The sequence below is a fragment of the Lynx rufus genome, unplaced genomic scaffold, assembly GCF_022079265.1.
Source record: "Lynx rufus isolate CCGP_SWC_20201006 ecotype Redwood Valley unplaced genomic scaffold, mLynRuf1.p SCAF_6, whole genome shotgun sequence".
Taxonomy (NCBI): domain Eukaryota; kingdom Metazoa; phylum Chordata; class Mammalia; order Carnivora; family Felidae; genus Lynx; species Lynx rufus.
The window spans coordinates 32,168,551-32,184,752 of record NW_025814878.1 but is presented as its reverse complement, the minus strand read 5'-3'; the positions used below and the strand labels follow the sequence as shown (position 1 = coordinate 32,184,752).

At 35.1% G+C, this 16,202-nt stretch overlaps 2 non-coding genes across 2 annotated transcripts; both read left to right on the top strand.

Moving 5' to 3' along the window:
* The first annotated feature begins 2,265 nt into the window (after nucleotides 1–2,265).
* On the top strand, nucleotides 2,266–2,374 carry LOC124529463 (U6 spliceosomal RNA). Its single transcript, XR_006966359.1, has one exon. It is a non-coding gene; the product is annotated as a U6 spliceosomal RNA (small nuclear RNA).
* Nucleotides 2,375–5,614: 3,240 nt separating this feature from the next.
* Nucleotides 5,615–5,720, top strand: LOC124529453 (U6 spliceosomal RNA). Its single transcript, XR_006966350.1, has one exon. It is a non-coding gene; the product is annotated as a U6 spliceosomal RNA (small nuclear RNA).
* The last annotated feature ends 10,482 nt before the right edge of the window (nucleotides 5,721–16,202 follow it).

Sequence of the window (16,202 nt, the reverse complement as noted above, 5' to 3'; positions counted from 1 at the left end):
TTTTAACACTGATTTTTAACTTTTTAATGCCTTCATATAAGCAATGCAATTTTTACTTTACACTATTAATGACATTTCTCAACTGAAAATATCAGTGAGGTGTTTTCAAAACCTGTCTCTCTTCCTGAGCCAAAAAAATAACAGAGCAAACTTATTTTCTTTAAGTAGATTTAATAGATAGGTGTTTTATTTCCTCTAAGGAATCTGTTAGAAGTTCTTGTGTATCACCTGATAGTTATTTTTAACTTTTTATTTTGGAATAATTATAGATTGCAATATGAAGTTGCAAAGATAGTACAGAGAGGTCCCCATGTACTCTACATCCAGGTTTTTGCCAATGGTTATATCTTAAATATTGAAGTATGACAATCAAAACCAGGAATTTGATATTAGCATAGTGTGGGTGTGATTCTGTACCATTTTATCATATGTAGATTTGTGTAACTGCTGCTGCAGTCAAGATACAGAACTGTTTCATTACCAGAAAGTTCTCCTTCATGCTATCCTTTTTTTTTTCATTTAAAAGTTTTTTTTAATGTTTAACTTTTTGAGAGACAGAGACAGAGTGCAAGCAGGGGAGGGCCAGAGAGAGAGGGAGACACAGAATCCAAAGCAGGCTCTAGCCTCTGAGCCATCAGCACAGAGCTTGACGCGGGGCTTGAACTCACAAAAGTGAGATCATGACCTGAGCCGCAGTTACAGATGCTCAACCGACTGAACCACCCAGGCACCCCCATGATGTCCTTTTATACTTACGCCTAGCCTTCTATGGACACTCCTCCCCTCCAGTCCCTAAGCCCTGACAGTCACCAATCTCTTCTCTGTTTCTATAATTTTGTCATTTTGATGGAATCATACAGGCTATGACTTTTGGGTATTTATTTATTTTTTTCACTCAGCATAACTTCCTTGAGATCCATTCAAGTTGCTGCATATATCAGTTCATTTTTGTTACTTAGTCGTATTCTATGGTATTTATGTACCACAGTTTGTGCAGCTATTCACCCATTGTAAGGCATTTTGATTATTTCCAGGTTTTGGCTATTACAAGTAAAGCTGCTATGAACCAATGTGTACAAGTTTTTATACAGATAGAAGTTTTCATTTCTTTGGGATAAATGCCCAGGAGTGTGATTGCTAGGTTGAATGGTACGTTTGTTTATTTTTTAAAAAAGAAATGGCCAAACTATTTTCCAGAATGGCTGTACCATTTTATATTCTCATCAGTTTATGAGAGGTCCAGTTTCTTCACATTCTCATAAATATTTGTATTGTTATTTTTTATTTTAAGTTGTTTTGATGAGAGTGTGTCTCATGGTTTTTTCCATTTCCCTAATGGCTAATGATATTGCACATATTTTCATATGTTTCTTTCTCATCCATTTTTTTTTCTTTGGTAAAATGTTTCTTCATTTCTTTTGGCTACTTTCTACTTGGATTTTTTTTTCAACGTTGAATTCTGAGAGAACTTTTTGTAGGTATGGGTCATTTGTCAGATATGTGGTTTGCAATATTTTCTGTTGCTTTTTACCCTCTTAACAGGGTCTTTTATAGATCAACAGCTTTTTTTTTTTTTTTTTTTTTTTTAATGTTTATCCATTTATTTTGAGAGTTTGAACCGGGGAGGGGCAGAGAGAGAAGGAGAGAGAGAATCCCAAGCAGGCTCTTTGTGGAATAAACCTAGCAGAGCCCAATGCTGGGCTTATTCTCACGGACCTGTGAGATCATGACCTGAGCTGAAATCAAGAGTTAAATTCTTAACTGACTGAGCCACCCAGGTGCCCTAACAGTTTTTGATTTTGGTGAATTCCAACTTAATTGGGTTCCCCTCACCCTCTCACCCTCTGCCTTTTCATGGTATTGGTGTAATGTTGAAGGAGTCTTTCCCAAGGCCTTGGTCCTAAAGATTTTCTCCTATATTATTTATTTTACAAGTTTTATAGTTTATGTTTTAATTTCTGATGTATTTTGAGTTAATTTTTGTATGAGGTGTGAGGTTTAGGTCAAGATTTAATTTTTTGTCTGTAGATATTATTTCAGCACCATTATTTTGAAAATACTGTATTTCCTCCATTCTTTTGCAGTTTTGTCACAGATCTGTTGGCCATACTTGTGTGGGCTGGTCCTGAGTTCTCTATTCCATTAATTTGTCTCAGTTGTTCCACCAATAACACATAGTCTTTATTACTGTGGCCATATAATCAGTCTTGAAATCATCTGGAGTGATTGCTCTCACATGATTTTTGGTCAGAATTGTTTTGGCTCATGCTCACTTTGGCTCAGCACACATACTAAAATTGGAATGATACAGAGAAGATAAGCATGGCCACTGCACAGGGGTGACATGCAGATTCGTGAAGCTGTGTGTGTTTTTAAATGGCTATCTGAAATAAAGACTTGAATGCTTGTTGAAAACTGGTAAAAAAAAAAATTTTTTTTTTTGGCTCTTCTGTTCCTTTGCCTTTCCATATAAATTTTAGAATGATTTCGTTTGTATCTACAAAAAAAAAAAAAAAGTCTTGCCAGAATTTTGATAGGAATTGGATTAAACCTGTGAATCAGTCTGGGGAAGACTTGGCATCTTAACTATGTTAAATGTTCCAACCCATTGATATGGTATGGAAAGTCTCTATGTTTATTTACATCTTTGATTTCTTCATCATTGTCTTGTAGATTTCACTTTTTTATCATTTTCTTTGTGTTTAGAGAACTTCCTTTTGTCATTCTTTTAGGGTAGGTCTCTGGTGACAAATTTTCTTTGAATGTCTTTTTTTTCAATTTTTTAAAATATTTTATTTTTGGGAGAGAGAGAGAGAGAGAGAGAGAATGAGTGGAAAGGGGCAGAGAGAGAGGGAGACACAGAATCTGAAGCAGGCTCCCGGCTCCAGGCTCTGAGCTGCCAGCACAGAACCCAACACAGGGCTGGAACTCACAAACCAGGAGATCATGACTTGAGCCAAAGTCAGACTCTTAACTGACTGAGCCACCCAGGCACCCCCCTGTTTGAATGTCTTAGGATGTGATTTTCCCATCATTCTTGAAGCATATTTTCACTGGATAGAGAATTCTGGTTTGACTGTTCTTTTGTACTTGAAAAATACTGTATCATTTCCTTTTGGCTTATATACTCTTTGATGAAAAAAATCTGTAATTAATGCTTTGTATCTTTGGCTACTTTTAAGAGTTTTCTTGTCATATTTTAGAAGTTTGATACCATGTGCTTTGGCATGGATGCCTTTGCATATATCCTATCTGGAGGTTACTCTGGGAATGTTTTTCTGCCAAATTTGGGGAATTTTCAGCCATTATGTTTTTGAATACTTTTTAGCCCCATCTTATTTTGTGGGTGTCTAATGACACAAATGTAAGATTTTTTTTTAAGTTCCATAAATTCCTGAGGCCTTTTCTTGGGAAGGGGGGAATGTCTGTTTCTCTGTTCAGATTGGGTAATTTCTATGTTCTGTCTTCAAATTCACTGCTTATTTCTTCTGTTTCCCCATTCTACTGTTGACTCATTGAGGGGTTTTTTTTGGTTATTAAACTTTATAGTTCTCAAAGTTTCACTTGTTTCTTCTTTATCTTATATATCTTTCCTGAGACTTCATATTTTTTTTTCATTTAAGTATGTTTGTAATTATTCAAGAATTTTTATGATGGCTGCTTTGAAATTCTTGTTTGATAATTCTAACATCTGTGCCATCTTGGTGTTGACATTTGTTTTCTATCATTCAGTTTGTGATCTGCTGATTCTTGGTATTCTGTGTGTTTTTTTAATTGAAACTTGGACATTTGGGGTATTATGTTACAAGACTGGATCTTATTTAAAACAGGACTTTTTTGGCACCCTTCTGGTGGATAAAACCTGATACTGCCTTGTTACTGCTGGTGGAAGTAAAAGTCCAGGTTCTTCACTTAGCCACTGTTGATAGCCCATGATGGTGAAGGAAGGAGCTGTCTGTTGTTATTGCTGGGTAGAGGTGGGAGTTTACGCTCCCCACTGGGTCTTTGCTGATACCATCCTGATTGGGAGGGGGAGAGGTATTTTATTATTGCTATTCACTTGTATTCCTCTGGTGGGACGGTAGCCGTGTTACCCTTGAGCAGTGATGAAAAGTTCCAACTTTACTAGTCTCTGATACCACCCAATGGGGAAGGGATAGAGTTTTTTTTTTTTTTTTTTTTTTTTCCTACAGCATGAGAATGGAATACCAGACTTCTGGTCTTCGCTGACTGTGAGGGTGTGCTTCCATGTTGAGTGGTAAGGGTCCTGCCTCTCCAGTAGGTTTCTGATACCTCACCAACAAGGAGAGGATGGGGTTCCTTGTTAGTGCTAGTTGTAGATGAAATTTTGGGCTCAAGATGAACTGAAATTACTAGCTTCTCACTTGGTCTTCTCTGACATCACCCTGGTAGCAGGGTTTGGAATGCTACATTATATTCTGGCAAGAGTAGAAGTCTAGGCTGTCTACTTGACTTGCTGAAGGGAGTGAGAAGTGGAGGCTACAGTTTTTATCTGTTGTATTTGGCTGGAATAGATTGGTTATTGTCTTCAATTTTTGTCTTGCTTGGATACCCCTTTTCTTGTCTTTTGGTTAGAGAGAGTAGCTTTTTAGAGGGCTTTTCAGTTTTCCCTCTTTTGTTTGTGCTTATTGGTGTTTTCTGAGTTGCCAGCTTCTCTAATATCCAGTCTAGGGTAGAAATGGGAAAAAGAAAACCCAGTGTACTCATCACTGTATTATTATTATTATTTTTTTTGTCCCAGGTTTCTAGCTAGTCTGGTGTTTTCTTTATATTTTTCAGAGTCTCCTTATATATGGATGAGGTGTGTACAGCCATCCTAGTGGCCTAATCCTCTGTGTAATTTAATTTCTTTAGAGAAAAATCCCTTCCACACTTTTTCCCCCCCTGTGATAAACTTCGGGGAATGGACTGTCCCACGTACAGATCACCAGTTAAATCATTTTGTTATTGCCCTTAAGTCTCTTCCTCCATTGTACATGGCTGTCTGCACTCAGGAGAGGCCCAAGTTCTGCCTCAGCAGGTCAGCTGCTTCTGCTGCAGCATCTTTTATTGTTACCTGTAACTTCTTAGGCTCTGCCTCAGCACTCTTTGCATCTAGAAGTTTCCTGAACTTTTGAATGTCTGTATCTTATCTCTTCAATTTTGGTTTATACCTTTTTATATTTTCTTATTTTAATGGAGTCTAAGGAGGGAAAGATTGTGTGTGTGTGTGGTCGGTCTTGAACAGAAAGCCTTGTGAATTCTTAGTTCAACATAAATAAAATTTAATAAGTTAATACTTCTAAAGCATTAATGTGCCAAGGTTTCAACATATTATTTGCAATATAAATAACACATTTTTAACATAAAACTATGTTAAATATGAGGATAAATTATAGATCAATATTAAGATTTTTCATAAGAATGTATAAAATTGAAAAAACATGCAACTAGAATAATTCATGCTGAAGAGTTCTGTAAATGTATGTAATATCAAAATCTCATTTGTCACTTGTCTTTAAGAGCTAGATTAGGGAACATTGGATCCAGGACAACTAGAACTAATGTATTTGGAGTTAATATTTAAGATTTTTTAAAAATGAGGTTTTCCCTTGTGCTTGCTTTGGCAGCACCTGTATTAAAAATGGAATAATACAGAGAAGATTAGCATGGCCCTACTCAAGGGTGACATGCAAATTCATGAAGCATTCATATTTTTAAAAAATGAGATTTTCTCATCTTTTCTGTTTCTTATATGATGACAGATGAGCATAATATTGCAGTTAGGCCCACTACCACTTCCTGAGAAGACTTTCAAATAGTCTGGACTTATTCTTACAGTGTCTATGTTAGGTTTCTATATACAAATTTTCTACCTCACCCCAACTTTTAAGTCATGAAAACTTCTAGGAGAGTGGGCTAAGATTAAACTTCTCCAATTGAAGGGCAAAATAAGATTCTAATCGAGTATTTGGAGAGGCCTGGAGGTTTTTGCTCCATCGTTACAGACCATGATATTGCTAACCTGCAGGAAAATACAAGACCAAAAGAGGTATGTGCTTGTGTGCTGTGCACACAACCTGGGGAGTAGGATGGGATGAAGGGAATTGGTAGAGGTAAGAGTGAGTAGAGGCGCGTGAGTGTCATGTGGGTTTGGCACCTCTTCTGGGAGGTTTTTTGTTATAGGTAGAAATTTTACTATCTTGGTAACAATTATAACTCCCAACATTTCATGAGAGTTAGAGACTGAAGTAAGCCAGAAGCAAGACATAATGAAGATAGAAGAGTAGGAGAAATTCATTGGTTTGTCTTCTGTGTCTTATATTTATATGCCACCCATCCCTCACACCTGAATAAGAAAAGATGAAGATAATCTAGAATATAAGAACTCCCTGAAAAACTTTCTTTAATATTTTCTTTAGTGTCTTAGTAATAAATTCTTTGTTTTTGTCTGTGAAAAAAATTTCAACTTTAAATTTGAAAGATATTTTCATTAGATATAGAATTCTAGATTAGCTGTTACAGCACTTTAAAAATTACTCGATATTTTCAGGCTTCCATCATTTTGTTTTGTTTTGAGAAATTCAGAAGACTTAATATGTCTTTCTTTCTTTCTGTTAGCAAAGGGTTTCCTTTCTGGTTTTCAGCAATGTTACTGTGATTACTTTCCCTAGGTTTGTTTTCTTTGTTCATTTGCTTTCCTTTTTATTTTGCTTGATGTTTCTGAAAATACGTGGTGTCTTTCATCAGTTTTGGAAGATTCTTAGTCATTATCTTTTCTGATATTGGTTCTGTCCATTTTCTTTTTCCTCTTCTGGGATTCCAATTATGTCTTATTAGACTTCTGACTATGCCACTTGTCTCTTAGACTCCTGTGTTTTTTACATTAATTTTTTTTCTCTGTCCTTTAGTTTGGATATTTCTGTTCACTTGTCCCAGGTTTACTAATTTTGTCTTCTCTATTTCATCTGCTCACACACACATCAGATGAGGTCTATATTACAGACGTTTTTTCTCTCTTAAATGCATTTGGTTCATCTATTGAAACTTTTAATATTTTTTATCCATTCTTTCCTCTGTTGTCTTGGACATATTAATTATATATATACTATATAGTATATATATAGAAGTTTATTTTACTCAGAGAGGGAGAGAGAGAGGCAGTGGGGGAGGAGCAGAGAGGACAGGATCCCAAGCAGACTCCTCACTGACAGCAGTGAGCCTGATGAGGGACTTGAACTCACAAACTGTGAGATCATGACCTGAGCCAGAGTCAGATGCTTCACTGAGCTGAGCCATCCAGGCTCCCCGACATATTAATTGTATTTTAAGGTAATTGTCAGTGAATTCCAATATTTGGGTTATCTGAATTTTTTTCCTCTTTTTCTCTTTGTTTTTTCTCTTGGGTTTTGTTCACGTAGTTTTGTCTTTTGGCATGCCTAATAAATTTGGCCCAAATGCTGGATATTTAGTTTGAAAAAATAAGTTATTCTCCACAGAAGGGTCATTCTCTCCTGCACCGTGCAAACAGAGTGATGGCTGATCACCTTAATCTAATCAGTGACTATGCTAATCCATGGCTGTGTTGTTGTTCAGAAGAGATTCGGTCACCTCTTGTTTGCCCGTGGCCTTCCAGGTATTTTTACTGGGAACTTGATATGTTTTTTAGTAGCTCCTCTTCTTGCATGTACTGAATGCTAAGACTTTGACATGTCAGAATGCCAAAAACTCTGCTTTACTTTTCAGAGTCTTTTCCACATAGGCACCAGAATTCTATAAATGCTCTGAAGGAAAAACTGACCTTCTGATTAAAGGTTCTAGGTCTCCATCAAAAGCTCTGCTATTGCAGCCTGGAGGCTTAGCCTGCTTTCTTTGTTAGAGTTGGCAGATGGCTATAGGGTAAAATTGGCTGCAAATACTAGCTCACTTTTCTTAATGTTCTCCCTTCTGCAGTCTTAGTCCTTCTATTTCTTCTGAGCAGATCTTATTTGTCTTCATATAAATGGCTTTTGTATTTTATCTAGTGGTTTTTTGTTCTCAGAAGGAACACTGGTTGGCCATAAACTTAAGTGAGTGTGACCACCTGTCCCAGTTTGCCAAGCTGTTCCAGTTCAGCACTGTAGATCGCCAATCCCAGGAAACTCTTCATCCACAGGCACACTGACACAGTTGGTCATTGTAATTATAAGCCATCCAGAAACGGTAGTTAGTAAATTTAAATTAATATGAAACTAATATGTAGGAAGGTATTTTTAACAAAACATGTGAGAAAGACTACTTTTCATACTGAGGTTGTATGTTAAATTACTTAGCTCATAATTGTTAAGCCAATATTTTCATGAGTAAGAGTGCTTAAGGAAATACAAATGTCTATTGTTTAGAAATTTTAAAAGACTGTCTAATCATTATTTTGTTAATTGTTCTAAGAAAGTTGGCAAAATCATCGGTTTGTCTTTGAAATCGTTTTAAGTGTTTGTACAAATTCTGACTTTCATTTATCTCTTTTTAAAATGCATTTTTTGGCTCTAAGACGTTTTTGATCAGATACTTTTGTGTCTAAGTAAAAATTCATGCTGGCTGGTCTATCCTGTGTGAAGGCAGTGAACTCAGTGCTCTGTGGCTTCATAGCTAATATGCACCATAGAAAAGTGAGGCAGAGGAACACGGCTCTTGGATGACAAAGCTTTATTCATTAAGCTCAAGAAATTCTTTCATTTGTAGGTACTGTATCTTGTTTATATTTTATCATATTTAAAGTTTGAAACAAAAAAAATAAAATTTGTCCAGTAAAAAATGCTACAAGAGCAGATGTTTTTATTAGTGGAGATATAATTTTTAAAAGGCTAGATTCAATATTTTGTATGTGATTTGGGAAATACTTGCCTTGTGATAGTGTCATGCTGTCTTAAATTGTATTTCAGTTTATATTTTTAATTGTCATTTTATATTCATTTCTGATTTTGCCAAGTAGAATATAAGGTCTTCTAGGGCAAGAGCTTCTCATTATTTGATTCCTCAAAGCCGATGTACAGATTTTTATTTAATTTCCAAGAGGACTGGATTTTCAATGAGCAGTTACTTATGGCCAGATAATGCATCTTTATATATATCATGACCTTACCGAACTCCAAAAATAATCCAAAAGAAAGAACATTGCCACAAGTTTTAAGAAATCTAGATGATCATCTGGATTCTGCCATTAACTACACTTAAGCAAAGTAGTTTCAGTTTCTCTCTCTGTAAAATTAAGGATTTGAAGACAATAGTTTCTGACATTCCTTCTAACTCTTCAAAAATAAAAATAAAAAAATAGACTGGTTTCTGAGAGAGCTAATATGGAGAATGTTCTATTTGGACGTATCAGAGCCTTAACCCATGTTGTCTGAAGTCCATGAACTGCTGTGATTATAGCATTTCTGAGCTCCCTAATATCTTTTATTTTGTTTCCATAAAAGACCATAAAAGTTATTGATAACTTTTCTTAGATCTGTTGCATTTAGTTGTTTTTTCTTATGTTCTCTTCATTTCTATTTTTTCCCCTGATTTTCTTTAGTATTGTGCTGAAAACAAACTTTTCAGAGTTAAGATTCACACTGTTCTTCATTTATCTAAAGCTACATATGATAAGGAGAGGAAAACTGTTAGAAGATAGATGTTGTTTCAAAGGTATATCTTGGTGAAATTGGGATAGTTTTGGCCTGCATACTTAAATTTTATTTTAAAAATCCTTCTAGTTAACATAGAAATGTATTTTAGGGCCGCCTGGGAGGCTCAGTCGGTTGAGGACGGACTTCGGCTCAGGTCATGATCTCACGGTTTGTGACTTCGAGCCCCGAGTCGGGCTCTGTGCTGACAGCTCAGAGCCTGGAGCCTGGTTCGAGTTCTGTGTCTCCCTCTCTCTCTGCCCCTCCCCAGCTAATGCTCTGTCTCTTTCTGTCTCAGAAACAAATAAACATAAAAAAAATTTTTTTTTAAAAGAAATGTATTTTAAAAGAAAAATGGCTTATGTCTGTTAAGTCTCAACTTGAGGATTCTTTGTGGACACATAGGCACTGAGATCTCTTTCTTTAATGAACAGCAGCACTGCCAAAAGACAGTATATGGCCAAATGGAGAGTATCTGGTATTTGATTGTTGAGTTCATATCAACTAGACCAGCCAGGGAAGTGATTATGTTCACGGTGGAGGGATTTCATCAGCTGACCACCATTATATAATGGGGTGGAATAACCAGAGACCATAAACTAACTGGTGGTTCAGGTACTATATTTGGCTTGCACAGAAGTTTTGTTTGACACACATAGTTTTTTTTTTTTTTTAAATTGAATTAATAATATTTAAAAATTAAATTTCACTTGCAAATTAAACTTCTGGCTTTTTTTTTCTTTGAAAAATTGTGCAGTATGACAATAATACATCCACAGTCAGTAGGACCTAAATAGTAGCTTCTCTTAGATGACAACATTCTTTTGTTTGTTCACCCCAGTTAATCAGGCCTTCTTTACTTATTTATGTTAACTACTGCACCTCTGTAAACATTTGAGTTTACAACCCATTTGAAAACTTAAAAATTGGTATTTTTCTTGACCTCCCTGGCCAATTTTAGTGGCATGACCTAGCTGTGACTCAAGTTGTGTTCTCTTCCTCAGCATGATATTTTCCAACATATCGTCAAGTTTCTGGTAGCAATTAGCTTGTACCATTGGCTCCAAAGCTTGTTCTAAGTCCAATAGTAGCAGCCAGATCCTTAAAGAATCTGGCCTCTGGCAACAGATTAGGGCAAAGTGTTTGAACTCATCCAAGTATATCTCTCATCAACCTTGTCTCACCCATCCAAAAGTAACTCAAGTTTAAGATTTCTTGTATCTATGCAAATTGGATTAAAATTCATGTCTAATTTGCAATTTCTCAAGGGAGTTTCTTGATACACAGATAATAAACAGATAATACACAGATAATAGTGTTGATTTGCTTTTCTATATTCATCACTAAAAAGAACGTTCTCAAATTGTACTTATTTTAATAATGTCTCTTTCCTTTATGATGCTGTACCAGGAACTGTAATAGTAACAGTTATTTGTCTTGCATTCAATCCATTGCATACTGACCCCCAAGTATTTGACAGGCATGGTGAAAATCCATTCTATATGTAGTTCTGTGGTGCTTCCTAGAGTCACCTGGTACTAAATCTGAGATCTAGAATTCTAGATGGTAGCCGTGCAAAATGTACTATTGTGGTGACTGCATCAATTGGGCACTCAGTTACACATTTGATGAATGGATGAGTAATGGAAGTCACTTAAAATTGACCACTTAGCCTAGTCTTTGCTGTGTCACATTCAAAGGAATAGATACCTGTTTGCAAAGGTTTTGAAGAATAATGCAGATGGTAACTCTAGTCTTTCTTGAAGGCACAGCGCAGGGTTTTCTAAGCATTTCACTCAGAAAGCTTCTAAAGTTTTTCTTCAGATTTTCTGTTTCTTATTTATGAAATTGGCTAAAATTTCTGCTGCTTTCACTTTCCAGAGTAGTGTCACCACCATTTTTTTTTTCTTTCAGTGTTTAATAGCTCTTCTTTTCCTGGGTGGAGCTTTTAGGCATCCTAATTCTTATGACCACATTGACCCCTCTATGTTTGGAGCTGTTCTTACCCTTCATTGACTCTAAATTTAATTTTTCTATCAAGGTTGCTTTTCTCTTCAAAATCTGCTCTTGTGAATGGGTGAATAAAATTGTTTATTTTTTTAAATATTTATTTTTAAGAAAGGGAGAGCAAGCAGGCAAGGAGCAGAAAGAGAGGGAGACAGAATCCCAAGCAGGCTCCACGTTAAAATTATTCACTTTTTTATATGTCAAAGAAAACTTGAATGAAGGAAATTTGTTTCTTGTTCCCCTCCATATATTTTTCACCCACCCAACCAGGTTGGAGAAGCATGAAGGAGGAGAAGTATTGACATAGTATGGGATATATAAGTTTAATACCTAGACAAATCATGACTGAATAAAAACAGGTCAGAAGACAACCCATCTGCATTATGGTGAAGGTATTTAGTCCTTACTAACAGCCTGTAAAATAGATGTTATTTAAAATTATTCTCGTAAATCACAAATCAGAAAACATTCAGAGAGAAGTGACTTGATGCTTATAATCATGCTCAAAATTGCCTGTGGTGGGCAATTTTCATGTAAACAAAAAGACTGAAGGAAAAGGTCTCAGTGAGTCTAAGACCTGGTTGTGAAGTGACTGGAATTTTTATATTTCTTAATTTTCAAGTAGAACCACAGACTATTGGGGATGGTAGCATTATAATGAACTCTAATCGACTGGCCTAATTGTACTTTAAATACTATAAACTTAGGGGCTAGAGATGATTAAAATGGAATAGTGACCTAATTGTACATTTTCAGAAATTTATATGAGTTGGGGTTAAACCACACTAGGATACCACAGTGTGAAGAAAAATAATGTTAACCTGTGTTTAAAAATAAGTGTTTATGATGAACAGATATTCTAAAGCTACCATTTAGGGATTTTAGTAACTAGTAAAGCAGGAAAAAAAATCCCTGTTTTCTCCTTCACTCTGATCCACAAAACATTAAATGAAAATGAGTATTTTTATGTTTTGTGGCCATATGAGTTTTTCCCCCTCATATTTTGTGAGTGATGAAATTCCTTAATTGTGAAGTCCAGATTTCTGATTAAGCAGTTTGTCCTTAGTGGGCTTTAAATCAAATTTTATCTCCAGGCCTTGAGAGTTAAGGCTGCCAAGACTTAAATAAGGAAAACATTCATTTTGATTCCTAATAACATTAAATTTTAAGACTTTGCAGTTGTAAAGCAAATACTAAAAATTCAAATTTGAAAATAAAGTTGGGATTGAGTGTGCTATTTTAATCTTTACTATGCAGGGAAAAACAATGCATAGTATATATATAGTATATATATATATATATATAGTATAGTTACATTTGATTTGTATTATAAGATGAAATCAAAGACCTGAAAATAATTTTTTCTCTTATAAAGTTTTATTCTATAGTTGTTTTCAAAAAGTTCACTCTTTATATTATGAAGCCCGTGATATAAAAAGAATACATATCTTTCAGTAATTTCTTTGCATGAATAGTTTGGCTAATGAAATGATGGCAATTTTCAAGACTATACAAGATTTTTAATTATTTTAGAAAACTTACTGAAGTTTTAGTTATGTTAAACTGTTAAAGTATCTATTTTCAAAATTGTCATATAGTATTTAAGTATATTACACCTATAAATATCATGTACTTATAAGTACAATATACTTAGCTACAAATCCCAGTATAGAGCACTTGGGGGATCAAAGGGGTAGGTTGGTGAGACAATCAGATCAGTAAATTGATTAAATGCTCCTAACCCTGTAATTTTGTGCAGAGTACCCTCTGCTATGAAAATTAGATGTTCTTAGATTTTTGTAACTAGACTGCTTAGGTTTTCCAGAAGGAAAGAACAGCTAATTGTAATAAACTCAACTTATTTTCAGTGACATATGTACATTTTTGGTCAGTTTAGATTTTAAGTGCATTAAGTATTATGCCTATGTAGGTTATTTTTGAAATCGAATAACTTTGAGTGTCATCTTATGAATAGTTTCTGAATTTGTAAATGTATACCATGTACTCAAATAATCATGTTGGGCATATTCATTTATTTTAGTACTTGCTGTGTGCTAAGCACTCAAGTAGAATGAAAGAGAAACAATATCCCTGCATTCAAGAATACCCTATAACTATCTATATGAGGGTTTTTACTATAGAGTTTGCTTAAATATTTGCTGTTTTTTGTTTTTTTTTTTTTGTAAACCAAGGTCATAGTAATCACAGAGGTAATGTAAAGGATTTGAATCAGAAAAACTTCCTGAGAGTTTTTTTGTTTTTGTTTTAATTTTTGTTTTTTTTGGTAGGGGACACCAAATTCAGACTTGGTGGAAAAGGATAATGGAAGGTTGAAAGTTGGCAGAAAACACGTAGAGAATGGTATGGACAAGGAGGAAGAAATAAACCATAACATGAGCTCACGATTAGAGTGCAGGGGCATGTATATTGAGATTGAAGAGATTGTTTGAAAGACTTCCAAATCGTGGGAGAAGTGAACCATCAGGAATTTAGAGTCAGTGCAGGGGACAGGAGGTAGTGAGGTTCTTTGTGTGGGGTTATAACTAAAGAAAAGAAATGTTGTGGGTTTTTTTTTAAGATTATTTTAGTAACCATGAGTGGGTTAAGAGAAAACAGATACAGTGAAACTACTTTGAAAGCTGTTGCAGTGTTCAAATATGAAGTAATTACATACAACTTTCACAGTTTTGAAATAAACAGGAGATACTAGATCTGAGAGAACTAATGAAAAGAAAATAAATTATATAAAATCTCTAGTGTCTAAGTCATTTCAACTTTTAGTTTTAATTAGGAGTAGATACTGATGATTTAAACCATGATCTAGAGAACTTTGGGGGAAGTTAAGATACAGGTTATGGAAATCCCAAATACAACAGCTTAGGCAAAAAGGGGAAGTGGCAGTTTAGGACTCCTGCAGTGGCTTAAATGTTTCATCAGGGTCTTGGATTGTATCTTTTAATCTTTGGGGTGAAGGCCTTTCTTTATGTATATCTTCATAGTTTCAAAATAGCTGCTGCATCTCCATATATCACCTTTGTGTTCCATACTAGAGGAACAAAGAAGAAACAGAAAGGGTGGAACTTTTATCAGCAGAGAAGCTTTTCATCCTATTTACTTGAAACTTGTCCTATAACACCACACATAGTTAACTTTGTTTTCCTTTGGGTGAGAATGTGTAAGATCTACTTTCAGCAACTTTCAAGTATATAATACTGTATTATTAACCATAGTCATTAATAACCATATTATTAACCATAGTCATAAGCTGTACATTAGATCTTTAGAACTTTTTTTTTTTTTTTTTTTTTTTTTTTTTTTTTAAAGAAAGAATGTGCATGAGCAGGGGAGAGGGCCAGAGAGAGAAAGACATACAGAATCTTCAGCAGGCTCCACCTCCACTCTCAGCATGTAGCCTGATGTAGGGCTCGATCCCACAACCCTGGGATCATGACCTGAGCCAAAATCAAGAGTTGGATGCTCAACCGACTGAGCAACCAAGCTACTCCAGAACTTATTCTTATAACTGAAAATTTGTACTCTTGATCTGCATCACCCTATTTCCCCCTCCACTCAGCATTCCCCAGTAGCCACCATTATATTTCTGTTTCTATTAATTGGGTTGGCTTTTTTTCCTTTTCCTTTTTTTTTTTTTTTTTTTAAGATTCCACACGTAACTGACACCATATAGTATTTGTGGTGTACACATATACATTTTCTTTATCCATTCATCCATTGAAGGACATTTAGGTTGATTCTGTACTTTGGCCATTGTGAATAATGTTGCAATGAGCATGTGTGTACAGATATCTGTTTGAGATACTGATTTCAGTTCCTTTCAGATATATACTTAGGAGTGGGAATGCTGGATCCTTATATGGTAGTTCAATTTTCATTTTTTGGAGGGTCCTTAATGGTTGAATCAGTTTATGTTTCCACCAACAGTATATAAAGGTTCCCTTTTATCCACATCTTCCCCAACATTTGTTATTTCTTGTCATGTTGATAATAGCAATCCTAACAGATTTCAGGTGCAATCAATCTCATTGTGCCTTTGTTTCATGTTTTCCTGATGACTAATGATGTTAAGCATCTTTTCATATACCTTTTGGTAACTTTTTTTTTTTTTTTTTAATTTAAATCCAAGTTAGTTAACATTGTGTAGTAATGGTTTCAGGAGTAGAATTTAGTGATTCATCACTTACATATAATACCCGGTGCTAATCTCAACAAGTCCCCTCCTTAATGCCCATCACCCATTTAGTCCATCCCCCACTCATCTCCCCTCCAGTAATACTGTTTGTTCTCTGTATTTGAGTCTCTTATGGTTTGACTCCTCTGTTTTTGTCTTATTTTCCCTTCCCTTCCCCCATACTCATCTGTTTTGTTTCTTAAATTCTACATATGAGTCAAATCATGATACTTGTCTTTCTCTAACTTATTTCACTTAGCATAATACACCCCAGTTCCATCCATGTTGTTGCAAATGGCAAGATTTCATTCTTTTTGATCACTGAGTAATATTCCATTGTGTATATATATATATATATATAT